At 36.0% G+C, this 13429-nt stretch overlaps 1 long non-coding RNA gene across 5 annotated transcripts; it reads right to left on the bottom strand.

Annotated features, from left to right (window-relative positions):
* Positions 1 to 9787: 9787 nt before the first annotated feature.
* LOC141718844 (uncharacterized) lies at positions 9788 to 12936 on the bottom strand. Of its 5 annotated transcripts, none has more exons than XR_012573997.1 (7): positions 12729 to 12936; positions 12560 to 12617; positions 12297 to 12439; positions 12139 to 12210; positions 11572 to 11601; positions 10298 to 11443; positions 9788 to 10201 (listed from the first exon to the last, which is right to left on the bottom strand). It is a non-coding gene; the product is annotated as an uncharacterized LOC141718844 (long non-coding RNA). The 5 variants fall into 5 exon arrangements; XR_012573998.1 differs by lacking the exon at positions 12560 to 12617 and having other exon boundaries at positions 10298 to 10419; positions 11300 to 11443; positions 12729 to 12930; XR_012573995.1 differs by lacking the exon at positions 12560 to 12617 and having other exon boundaries at positions 10298 to 10422; positions 11300 to 11443; positions 12729 to 12929.
* Between the last annotated feature and the right edge of the window lie 493 nt (positions 12937 to 13429).

The following is a 13429-nucleotide window of genomic DNA, read 5'->3' as shown; positions in this document are numbered from 1 at the left end:
CATATGACAAATCTTCCTGAAGCAATATTGGCTCATATTCTATTACATGCCTGGAGTCTGGATTATATTTCTTAAGCATCGATACGTGAAAAACATTGTGAATATGCTCCATATACGGCGGTAACGCCAACTCGTAAGCTACTTTACCAACGTGCTTTAGGATCTCAAAAGGTCCGACATATCTTGGGCTTAGCTTCCCTTTCTTCCCAAACCTCGTTAGTCCTTTCTATGGTGATACTTTCAGTAATACCAAGCTTCCTTCTTCAAATTCCATGTCTTTTCTTGACTGGTCTGCATATTTCCTTTGACGGTCTTGTGCTGCTATCAATCTTTTTTAGATTATTTCAACAACTTCCTTTGTCTGCTGCACCAATTCAGGTCCAAGTATTTTATGTTCTCCTACTTCGTCCCAATGCACTGGAGATCTGCATTTGTGTCCGTAAAGGGCTTCATAAGGTGGCATTCCAATACTGGCGTGATAACTGTTGTTATAAGCAAATTCTACCAGAGGTAAATGCTCGTCCCAACTTCCTTTGAAATCAATTGCACAAACACGTAACATATCCTCGATTGTCTGGATCGTTCTTTCACTTTGGCCATTCGTCTGGGGGTGATAAGCCGTACTCATATTTAATCTCGTTCCCAAACATTCTTGAAAACTTTTCCAAAATTTTGAATTAAACCTTGGGTCTCAATCAGATACGATATACACAGGAACTCCATGACGAACTACTATTTCCTTCAGGTACATATGGACTAGCTTGTCGAGCAAAAATCTTTCATTTATAGGCAGAAAATGAGCTGACTTGGTAAGTCTATCCACTATAACCCAAATGGCTTCATGATTAGCCCTTGTCCTTGGTAATCCAACTATGAAATCCATGGTAATATGTTCCCACTTCCACTCTGGAATCTCCAATGGCTGTAACAATCCACTTGGTCTCTGATGCTCTGCTTTAACTCTCTGACAGGTATAACATTTGCTAACCCATTCCGTAATTTCCCTCTTCATATCTGGCCACCAATAATTCTCCTTTAAATCTCTGTACATCTTGGTACTTCCTGGGTGGATGGAATATCTTGAACTATGTGCCTCTTGTAAAATTTCATTCTTTAACTCCGTCACTAGTGGAATCCAAATTCTAGATGAAAACCTCAAAATACCTTGATCATCCTTTTGCGTACATAATTCTTCACCTACCAAATGATTTAGATCTTGATCCATTACATCTTCCTGACATTTCTTTATTTTCTTCAATAACTCCGGTTGGAAAGTCATACTGTACACTTTCGCTTCCTCAGGCTTGCAAACTCTAATCTTCAATTCCAATTTTTGAAATTCCTTATATATCTCTTCAGGTACTGATAACTCATTTAACCTTTCCTTCCGACTTAACGCGTCTACTACAACGTTCGCTTTACCGGGATGATAATTAATCGAGCAATCATAATCTTTGATCAATTCTAACCATCTCCTTTGCCTCATATTAAGTTCCTTCTGTGTGAATATGTACTTCAAGCTTTTGTGATCCGTGAAAATCTCGCACTTTTCTCCATACAGATAATGTCTCCAAATCTTCAAAGCGAAAACTATGGCTACTAGTTCCAAATCATGAGTAGGATACTTCTGTTCGTGTGGTTTCAATTGCCTTGACGCATACGCAATCATCTTATCGTGCTGCATTAAAACACATCCTAGTCTTTTGTGAGAAGCATCGCTATAAATTACAAAATTCCCTTGATCGTCTGGAAGTGACAAAACAGGTGCCGTGATTAATCTTTGCTTCAATTCCTGAAAACTTCCTTCGCACTTGTCGTTCCATATAAACTTTTCATTCTTTCACGTAAGCTTTGTCAGTGGTGTTGCAATCATTGAGAAATTCTGGACGAATCGACGATAATATCCTGCCAATCCCAAGAAACTTCTTACCTCGGTGGGTGTTCTCGGTCTCTCCCAATTCGTAATTGCTTCGATCTTTGCCGGGTCCACTTTGATCCCTTCGTTACTGACTATGTGTCCTAAGAACTGAACCTCCTGTAACCAAAACTCACACTTCGAGAGTTTAGCATATAACTTCTTTTTCCTTAAAATCTCCAAAGCTGTCCTTAAATGTTCCGCATGATCCTCTTCCGTCTTTGAATAAATTAAAATATCGTCTATAAACACAATAACGAACGAACTTGTCCAAATACTCCTTGAAAATTCTATTCATTAAATCCATAAACGTTGCCGGGGCATTAGTCAATCCAAAAGACATTACTAGACATTCATAATATTCATACCTCATTCTGAAATCTGTCTTTGGTATATCTTCTGGCTTGATCTTCAGTTGATGATATCCTGATCTTAAATCAATTTTGGAGAAGTAATTGGCTCCCTTCAATTGGTCAAACAAATCGTCAATCCTAGGTAACGGATATTTGTTCTTGATTGTAAGCTTATTGAGTTCTCTATAATTGATGCACAGTCTCATGCTTCCATCTTTCTTCTTGACAAATAATACCGGGGCTCCCCACGAGGATATGCTAGGTCTGATTACTCCTTTCTCTAACAACTCCTGCAATTGCTTCGCTAGCTCTTTCATCTCAACAGGCGCCATTCTGTACAGGGCCTTGGATACTGGTTCTGTTCCAGGTGCTAAGTCGATTGCAAATTCAATTTCTCTATCTGGAGGAAGTCCTGGTAACTCATCGGGAAACACGTCTGGAAATTCATTCACTACTGGAATATCTTCAAGTTTTGCTGGCTCCTGACTTCTGTCGATCACATATGCTACGAAATGCTCGCATCCTTGCCGTAATAACTTCTTGGCTTGAATCATTGTTAAGAACTTCTTTACTTGCTTCTGTCCCTTGAACATTACTATTCTTTCATTTGGCGTCTTCACCATTACCTTCTTATTTCGACAATCTATATGGGCATCGTGCTTAGATAACCAATCCATCCTTAATATAACGTCAAACTCCCCTAACTTAAATGGTATCAAATCTACGCAAAATTTACTACCAGAAATCTCAATCTCACAACTCCCACAAACTTGATTAACAGATATTCGTTCTTGATTTGCCAATTCCACGGTCATTATTTCATTTAAATATTCAACTGGACAATTTAACTTGCTAACAAAATCTTGTGAAACAAACGATCGAGTTGCTCCCGAATCTATTAACACTTTGGCACATAAAGAATTCACCTTAAGCGTACCTGCCACGACATCCGTATCCTGGATAGCATCCTTCACAGACATGTCAAAAACTCTATCCCTTGAAGTCTCATTCAATGCTGGGGTAGATCTCATAATCCTCAATGCATTACTGACTGGGGATGGTGTCTTGCAATCCCTGGCTATATGTCCTGGCTTCCCACATTTAAAGCACATAAATCCAATGGCTGGAACCTTCACTGCTAGATTCCGGATAGGCTGATCCTTATTTGATGGTTCTCTTGCTGGCTGATTTCGGCACTCCCTTGAATAGTGCCCTTTCTGGTTGCACTTGAAACAAACTACATTCAACTTATTACAAACTCCCCCATGCTTTTTTCCACATACTCTACAATCTGGAAAAGTTAATCTCAACTGATTTGGCTGATTCGCATTAACTGGACGGTTGCATTTTGTCTCCTAAAATTAAAATTCCTCCATGGCTGAAACTTGCCCTTCTTAAAATTTGAAAACTTCCCTGGTTGTGACTGGCCCTCATTCCTTTCAAATTTCCTTTTCTTGCTTTCCTTTTCCTTCTGGAATATCTCACTCTCTGTCTCTGCGATCATAGCTTTCTGTACCACTCCTGCATAGGTATCCAATTCAAAAATGGCTACCTTCCCTCTGATCCATGGTTTCAAACCTTGCTGGAATCTTTTAGCCTTCTTCCTGTCAGTATCCACATACGACGACACATACCTTGACAATTCCTCAAACTTACCCTCATAATCTGTTACTGACATATTCCCTTGCTTTAATTCTAAAAACTTCAGCTCCATTTGATCTTGGACAAACTGAGGAAAATACTTTTCTAAAAATAATTCCGTAAACCTCTCTCAAGTAATAACATCTGTACCTTCCAATGTCTTCACCATCACCCACCAATAGGAGGCCTCGTTCTTCAGATAGTAACTTGCAAACTCAACCTTCTATTCTTCCTTTACTTTCACTAAGGCAAATGCCTTCTCTATTTCCTTTAACCAAACATTTGCTTCAATCGGCTCTAGGGATCCCTTGAATTCTGGTGGGTTTATTGCCTGAAAAGTTTTGAAAGTTACCTGGGGATTGGTCTGTCTTTGTTGTTGTTGTGCCAGGTGAACTGTTTGTTGGGCCAAGATTTGAAGAATCTAGGCTATTGCTGGGTCCATGGGTCCTGGGTTCACATTTGGATTTGTATCATCTTGGTTGTTATTGTTGTTGGTTTCTTCATTCTGGGTGTTGGTGCGGGTATTTCTACTAGGAGGCATTTTTCTGTAAAGAATCAAACAACTTATTTAGCTTTTAAACCAAATTCTTTGTAGAAAAGAAAAGTTTTGTAAAACAAAAATATCTCCTTTTGAAAACAGTTATAACTAAGTAAATTGCATGCTTCTTTACAGAATATAAACAGTTATGAAAAACAGGGTGCATGGTATCACAGGGGTATAACTGGTGCAATAAATAAGGTAAAGTAAAATAGGTGCAGTAAAATGAATGACAATACTGGAAAGGAAAGGTGCTGATATATATAGATCAAAAGTTTTGGGTAGTACAAGCATAAAGACGCTTCGAAAGTAAAAGCAAAAGGGTACAACAACCTACTCACTAGTCAGCATAGCTAGTCTATAAATACAACTCAAAAGTCTACTGATACACACTACACACTACTGCACATACTACACAACCATAATAACACTACTCAGTATCTCCATCTCTGGATCTCTGACTCAACTCCAAGGAAACTCCGGTCCTGCCAGCCTCTCAAAGTCCTCCATCACCTCAGTAGCCCAGCCCATCAGTGCATCAGGGCCTCTGCCGGGTAGTGTAGCTCCATGTAGCCTAGCCTCAAGAACCCTCCGTGTCACATGAATCTCCTCTCGAAGCTCCCTCACACCACGATCAACATCAGTAGTCCTAATGATATGTTGTAGCTCTCTGATCTGGGCCAACAAGGAATCACGCTCCAATTGAAGAGCCTCATACCGGTAGTAAGGAACTGGGGGCAATATAGACTGGAATGGGGCACTCACAACTGAATGCCTAGTGGAATCTGAATCAGCTGGTGGGGGTCCTCTGATAGGTGGCCTCATGCCTGGAGGTTGAATAGCCTGCAGTGGTACGGGCTGTAACACAGGTGGAGGTAGTATAGCCAACACTGGTGGAACAACAGGACGTGGATCTGATAAGGGTATCCCAACTGAAGGCTCTGAGTGATCAGCTGATACGGGGATAAAAGAGTCAGCCATCGCTGCTATCTGAAATCATATCGCAATATAAGAATCTCGAACCATAACGCGAATTACACTAATACCTGTTATACCGAAGCACTCAACCTCTCGACGTTCTATCTTTCTATTCCTTACTTCTAATCCTAACCCTCTACCCATTCCCGTTAACCTAGGCTTATGTCAGTGACTTATAACCTGTGGCTCTGATATCAAACCTGTGGCGCCCTCCAAACCCGGGTCAGAAGTTTGGGGTCCACACACACACACCTTATTTATAACCTGCTTATAACAATAATAAAGATAATAATAATATGCAGTGACCCTACTTACCAACCACCACGGACCGCAACAGGTTAAAGTATGCACACAAGCCAAACACACTATTATATTACAAATGTTCAAATCCCAACTATTCCAAACTCAGAACCGAGTACTAAACATTATTACAAACTTTTACAAACTCAAATTATCCCAAAAGAAGCCTACTAGTTTAACTCGATCAACCTGAACCCCTAGCTCTCGCTCTGGACTGGGGATCCTCGGTACCAACCGGTTCCTTCTTAACTGGAAAAGAACATAAACAATATCGCACAAATGAGCTAACTAGCTCAGCAAGTCACAATGACAAAACTGAGAATAATGATCATCAGGTGAACATGGTTATGATATCAAGTGAACAATGGATTATGATTTAGAATTGGATAATTATATTTTCATGTTAAAAACCAAGGTTAGGCTGCTGATCAGTCACGCACTAACCCCGAGCAAAGCACACAACACTGCTCTAACAACTGGATCCAAGGCACACATTGGCCTAACTTGACCATTATATGGTCTGACCACGAATCTGGTCCACAATTTTATAAAAACAATCCAATTCTAACATAATAACAGAATAAGCAATAATAAACAATAACCAGAATCATTAACAACATTTGACGTTCAATAATGAAATGGTTTTTAATCTGCATAAGGATCAAAAGAACATTTTCAAAGTTTGGATGCTAGGTAATGAAAGAATTGGCTAACAATGAATCAATGTTTCAGGGTTTCAAGGATTTGGTCTTTCAAAGCATAAAATACAAAGGTTTGAATGTGTAAGCAATTTGGTTCAGTGTTTAATATTTAGTTTGTATGTATTTGTGGAGTAGTATCGTATATTTGAGGTTCGTGTTTGGGTATACAACAATCAATGGTCTAGAAAGAATCACGTTACGGCTCAAGATCAATAACTAGAATCAAGGTTTAGGGTTCAGTGCTTCAAAGCACTTGCAATATAAAACAGGAATATCAGTCATGACAATATCTCGAGAAAGTTCAGAACACTTGCCTGGTACTTACTACACTGCACTCGCTTCCAATTACAATCGTCTTACTTCTCAACTACATGTTTCCCTTTCCTACGTCTTGCCTCTTCTGCTCACATATCATAAGCATCTATCAATATTCAACTCATAGGATTTTATTCAACACATACTTCTATCTACCCTTCGTTTCACCCAAATCCGATTAACGGATTGAAAGTTACGCAATAACCAGTAAACATCGAATATACAGACCGACAGTTAACCAACAAGTCACATATAACACATAACACGTCACATAATCAATGATATATCATTTATAAATAAGTCTCGGGCCATAAACAGGCTTTCAGGTATTTAAAATGATTTTTAAAATATTTTTCGGAATTAGAACAGGTCGTTGGATCAATTTCGGGGTAATAAACAGGGTTCGGTTGGTCAATTCTGGCTCTGAAACAATTTTATAATAATTATCGAGCCTTGGAAATAATTTAGAATAATATTTTAAAACTCGAAACTATTTTTCGGAATTTTTAGATCATTTTTAAATAATTAAATAATTAATTAAAATCAATTAATAATTAATTAAATCAATTAATCAATTAATTTTCGAATTAATTGACTAATTAATCAATTAAAAATTAACTGAAATTAATTAACTAATTAATTCAGATTTATTTTTGAATTAAAAATAATTTTCGGAATTAAAATAATAATTTTTGGATTTTTCAGAAATTAAAAACGAATTTTTATAATAAAAATAAATAGGAAATATGATTTTTAAATATTTTTAAAATAGGAATCCTATTTTTGCAAATTCTGGAAATTTCAGGGACCAAACTGCATCATCCCCAAAAGTTCAGGTACCAACTGTAATTTTCCCGGGGGGGTCGCCGGAAAACACCATGTCTCGCCGGAGAACACGATCCAGGGATGCTCAGGCCACCACCACCTCCAGATCATATCTACACAACACCGGGAACACAATCATGCAATCAATTCATCCTAACAATCCCTGAGTTGGCCGGAAAATGGTCGGGAAGTTCGCCGGTTTCCGGCGAACTCGACGTAACTTTAAAATCACAACTCCCTTCTCTACAGACCTCGTTGATTCCTGAAACTTGTACGACTGGATTGCAAATTTCACAGAGAACACAACCCACTTACCACATCATCAATCTATTCCAAAATAAGAAACCCCCAAATTTCAATTAAGAACATTCATACGGGTTATAAACCCTAATTTTAAAATTCGAAAATCAAACTTAAATTTGAACATGTTATTGAACTCCAAATCAGACGTATAATATATTAAAATCATCAGGAAAACAAGCTCTACAACATGAAATCATCAAATCATACAAACAATCATCCGAACAAAAATTCATATTTTTAATAAAATTAATTCGAAAATAAATAAAAATATAAAAAAATACCCTTGATTTCTGCAGTAAAACGAAGCTCAGAATCTGGTAGAACACTTCAAAACCTTTGGATTGAGTACTCAAGCTTTGAAAACAGAGATCGGTAATGCCTTCGTTTTGCGGTTTGATTCTTAGAACAGTTTATGAAATTAGGGTTTTTCCCTGAAAATTATAAAATTAACTATCTGCAAATGATTTTGATACGAAATAAAATACGAGAAAAGGCTATTTATAATTACGGAAAATTAGTATCCCGTTGGATCATTCCGGATTTAAACGGTACGCTTATTTATAAAAACTGATCCAAACGGTATCGGTTTTCGGGATAATTATCCAAACCAGTACAATTTGTACTGCGGTCTTGGTCTCAGCGCCTGGTTACACGTACTACGAGGTGATAATTGGAATAGTTTAATAAAAAACTCCCGTTTATCGAAAATAAGAATTTTATTGATTTACCGAAATAAATATTGTATCAAAAATGTTGCGCCGGGACCCGCGTAGGACAAACCGTACGCCGGATCGAAAAAGTCGAAACATGGAATATGCTCGGAATATTACAATTAGGTTAGGAAAGAGTTCTCGAAAGAGTTTCGGGTTCCAAAAACGTAACAACGGATAACGTCGGTTGGTTCCCGTTTTTATAAAATAGATTTTAAATACTCGGAAAAAGATTTTATAAATTTCATATGATTCTTATAAATCCATAAATTAACATAAAAATAATTAGGAAGATATGACAATTATCTATATTTTATTTTGGACATATAAAAATCAAAATACTCAATTAATAATATTTTTAAACATCCAAACACATTTAACACTTAACAATTAATTCACATAATGGAGATACTGAAAACATATATTAATCATTTATTAATAACATAATTACACGATATATCCCGGATATTACAGTAGCTTCAGGTCGAGAAACCTCTTCTGTCTATTCATCAACTACAGGTTCTTGATCAACATCCATTAGTTGAGCGTCAGGGTTAGGCTGAGGATCTGCTTCATGTTCAGCCTCTGCCTCTTCACCATCCTCATTTGCAGCATCAAGTGCTGGATTATCAGATTCATGATCATCTTCATTCTCAGATTCAGGTTCTTGATTAATGGAGTCGAAGTACTCTTGCATGAAGTCTGTCACATGAATCGGGTTGTTGTTGGAATAGGGATTTTGTCTGTACAACCTACCCACCATTTTGGAAGACACAACTTGAGAACTTATCATATTTTCACTATCAACCAAGGCCTTCTGAGCTTCTGTGAGCACTACGCCATAGATGGCTTTTAGCAACACCAAAACTGTGTTGTTATCGACCCCTAAAAATGTTGTCATAGACATAACAAGGTCTATTGCAACACTTTTTCGTGTTGGGCCTAAGGCTATCACTATATGTATCTATATTACATCAGTGTCAACACAGTAAAATATGTTGCTATAGATATCAATTGCAACAGGATTTTCATCGTATAGCAACACAGATTTGGTGTTGCAATAGGTATACTAACTGACAAAAAATGGGGCCCACATGGCCCCATATCAATAGTTTTTAAAATATTCATATTTAATAATTTTTTTGTTTATTTTTCTTTAAATTTTTATAAATATAATATTATTTAGACAAATATTTATATCCAAAATATAAAACTCAAATAAAATTAATAAATATAAAACTCATAAATCATTACAAAGAGTTAAACTAAATTCTATAAAAATTACATTCTACTGTCATTAAGAACTATAACAAGTTCTATAAAAGTACAAATTAAAATAAATCTAAAAATCCTAAAAGGTACTTGGCTAAAACCATCCGGATAATATTTTTTCCACCCACTTTGCCATGTCCCAGAATGCTTTGTTCTATAAAAATAAACAGGCCAGTTGTAGTAGTACGAGTCCCTGAATGCTTTGCTCTGCTGGTTCCATTGTAAAAGAATAAAAAAGATATCACAAGGTGAGCTGAAATGTTAGATCAGTCTTACTCTTTTGGTAAAAAGTAAGCTCTATGAAAACTTATGTGAAAATCGCATATGCTCCAAGAGCAGCTACTTCGAGCCTACAAGAATGAAAAGACTGTAATCATCATTTACTCAACATCATAATATTGAACAAAGAGGTGTAAAATTTATGACCAGAAGACAAAGGAACGTACCACCTGATAGCACCAGCAGCTGCTATGCGAAAATAAGTATGTGAATCTAATCGGTCTTGAAATTGTCTCTGGATGCAATATCACCTTGGTCGAAGAAACTTTCTGCTGATGCAAGCACTTACCTTCTAGTAATTAAATTTTACATCAGATCTAACACCTCTAGCCAAACCAAGTTTTGATATGATATGTGTAATTAAAACATCCATATAGTCCCAAAGCACAGCTCAGTTTTGTATACTGCCCACTAACCAATAATAATTTTATAAAATAAAATTTGTAATAAACACATGTACATAATTTTTTTTTCTTTTTCTTTGAAAAGATGTTCTGCAACTACAGACACATTGGGTAAATAAAAAAACTAACAAAGAACCTAAAATTGTTAAAGTTGAGTTAATAAAGCATATTTCAGTCCCTGATTTAGCAGCTGCATCGGCAAGCTTATTCTAAACTTATTTTTTAATCCTTAATTCTAGTAACATTGTATATTCTATTATAATAATTTACACCACACCCGACCCTTCCATATACCCAGTCATTATCTATTATAACAATTATATTATAACATTATTCAATGCCATTCTTACTTACTTACTTTACTGGAATGATATATATATATATATATATATATATATATATATATATTAGCATCAGTATTATCAACTCAGCCTTAGTTTTCATGTTTGCTAAATTAGTTTTTAGGACATAGCCCTGTGCTTTGGATAGTTTTCACATTTTGTATAAGATTAGTACATGATTTATGCTCAGATGCCACTTCCTAATACAGACTCTAAAATTTTGTCCTCTATTTTCTGTAACCAAACTTTGAGAGACAAGGTAAAATATTAGTAATCCTGAAAAAGGGGGCAATAGCAAAGATACAAACTTTACATTGAAAAACTGCCTTGAAAACTTGTTTGAACCATCACTCTGCCTTGTAAACAACAGCAAATGGACAATACTTGCAGCATATTATCTAGCATGACCAGGAAGATTATTTACCAGGGAAGAAAGATGCCTTTAACTTATCCGTCATTAGAATATTGAGGGCTAAAAACAAAGCCCGTCAAGCTGCTGCGCCTTAGAGAGTTGTGAGCTCCTTCCTAAACTTTAGTTGCCCTTGCGCTTTCTAATGATGTTCCACCTCTGTAATTTTCATTATCTCATAGAATTTAGTGCAGGAGAATCAATATTGGAATATTTACAATAAATGTCACATGACCCACACATTAGTTGGAATTTAGTGCGTGCATGTGTCTAAATCTCAAAATTACCTTGGCAAGTTGCAAGCAGAAGACTGCCACCTACAGTTATGATAATAAGAATCAGAACTATGTAATGTGATGGAAAATTAATAAATATTGCTAACTTCAATTAAGAGACTATAATTTAAGTATGTACACTTGTTATATAAATATGCCCACAATGAATCCTTTCTTGAATTGCATTTGTGTTTCATGCTGCAACCGCAAAGTGCAAACTTAGAAAAATCTTAGTAGGAATAAGTCAGATCTTTACAACAAACCTAAAAACGATTAGCATGATAAGTATGCAGAGTGAGATTATTCAAAGATCAATTCATCATTTTGTTAAAATTTCAAACTACATATACAATCAACCACTAATAATCAACTTGACAAAGGATAATAGTCGTTGGCTCCAAAGTTTATTTATTACATGTTTAACCTTTTAAATCATACCTGAAAGCCATATAAAAAGCCTAAAAAATTATAACTCAACCATTAAAATATCACAAGATAACAGTTTTCCAAAATACTTAACCTAAGACATAAGACGTTACTCATTTAGTAAAATGTATAAAAGAAAATTCAGCAACTTACCTGCTTAACTCCGAGAACCAATGGAATCGGACACTCTGGCTCAGTTGATTGAGTTGATTCATCAATGAGGACCTGCAAAAGGTACATCAAAAATTCAGCTACAAGAACTAAAAAAATAATATATGAATATTACACATCAATACAAGCATGTCTGATACCTGCCGGAATCGAAAATTTGCCAATCTAGGATCTCCAGCACCAACACAAGTACAACATATTACATCAGCACTTCGTGAAATTTCTCTCTCCGTTGCTCACTTCAAAGCCTTATATTTTTTCTCATCACTGCTGTACAGCTCTCCTGTAAAAGCGAAAAAGTATCAGGGTTCGCAATTGGAGCATATATATTCAAAACAAAGTCACAATAGTTGATACAGATATATAATAATAAATTCATTAAAAAAAGTCACAATAGCGCCACCTGTTTTGACGACATCGAGTAATCATTTCGACGTTGTTTTTCATCTTGTTGTTTGCCTCTGAACCATAAATCATTTTGAGAGAGAGAGAGAGGGGAGGGGAGGGAGGGGGAGAGAGAGAGAGAGAGAGAGAGAGAGAGAGAGAGAGAGAGAGAGAGAGAGAGAGCAAACCTGTTGAGCCGAAGAAAATTTGATGGGTATTGAGCTTCAACAGCCATATGGGTGTGTGTTTATATGCAGTTGAGTAATTGAAATTGAGTGCAAATAAATTTGTGCCCCCAAATCTATTGCCGTTAATTGAAGCCTAATTCTTTGCTCAATGTTAAATCAGAGCGAAGAGTGAGGGAGAGAGCAGAAGATTGAGCAAATAGTAAATCAAGTTTTTACCCCGCTCCCGAGTTTTAAAAATGGTGGAAAGCAAGTGTAAGGTAAATAAAATAGTTTCACTTTCATTTCTGATTGTGCTCCCGAGTTTTTAAAAGGAACGAAAGCAAGTGATTATAAATGTAAATTTTACATTCTTTACCTCCAAAACTTTCATCCCATTTTTTGGATGAAAGTACTTTACCTCAGTATCACTTACTCCCTTCGCTGATAAAAACTCGGGAGTAAGGCCTTAGTTTCCCCCAATTAATTTCCCCCTCTCCTCTTGTCCAAAAATTTTGTTTCCCGCTCAACAAATCATTTATATTTTTCCATTTTTATAAATATTATCAAATATTTTAAATTACAAAAATATAATTATAACAATTAATTTATTAATTTAATTAATTTTTAAAAATTAAAATTATTATAAGCTGTAAATTTTTAAAAATTAGTTTTGTACTGATTTAATTTAAAAAATTATTAATATTGATACTTATTACAAATTT

This window comes from Apium graveolens, chromosome 4 (assembly GCF_009905375.1).
Source record: "Apium graveolens cultivar Ventura chromosome 4, ASM990537v1, whole genome shotgun sequence".
Taxonomy (NCBI): domain Eukaryota; kingdom Viridiplantae; phylum Streptophyta; class Magnoliopsida; order Apiales; family Apiaceae; genus Apium; species Apium graveolens.
This window is presented reverse-complemented; position numbering and strand designations above follow the sequence as displayed.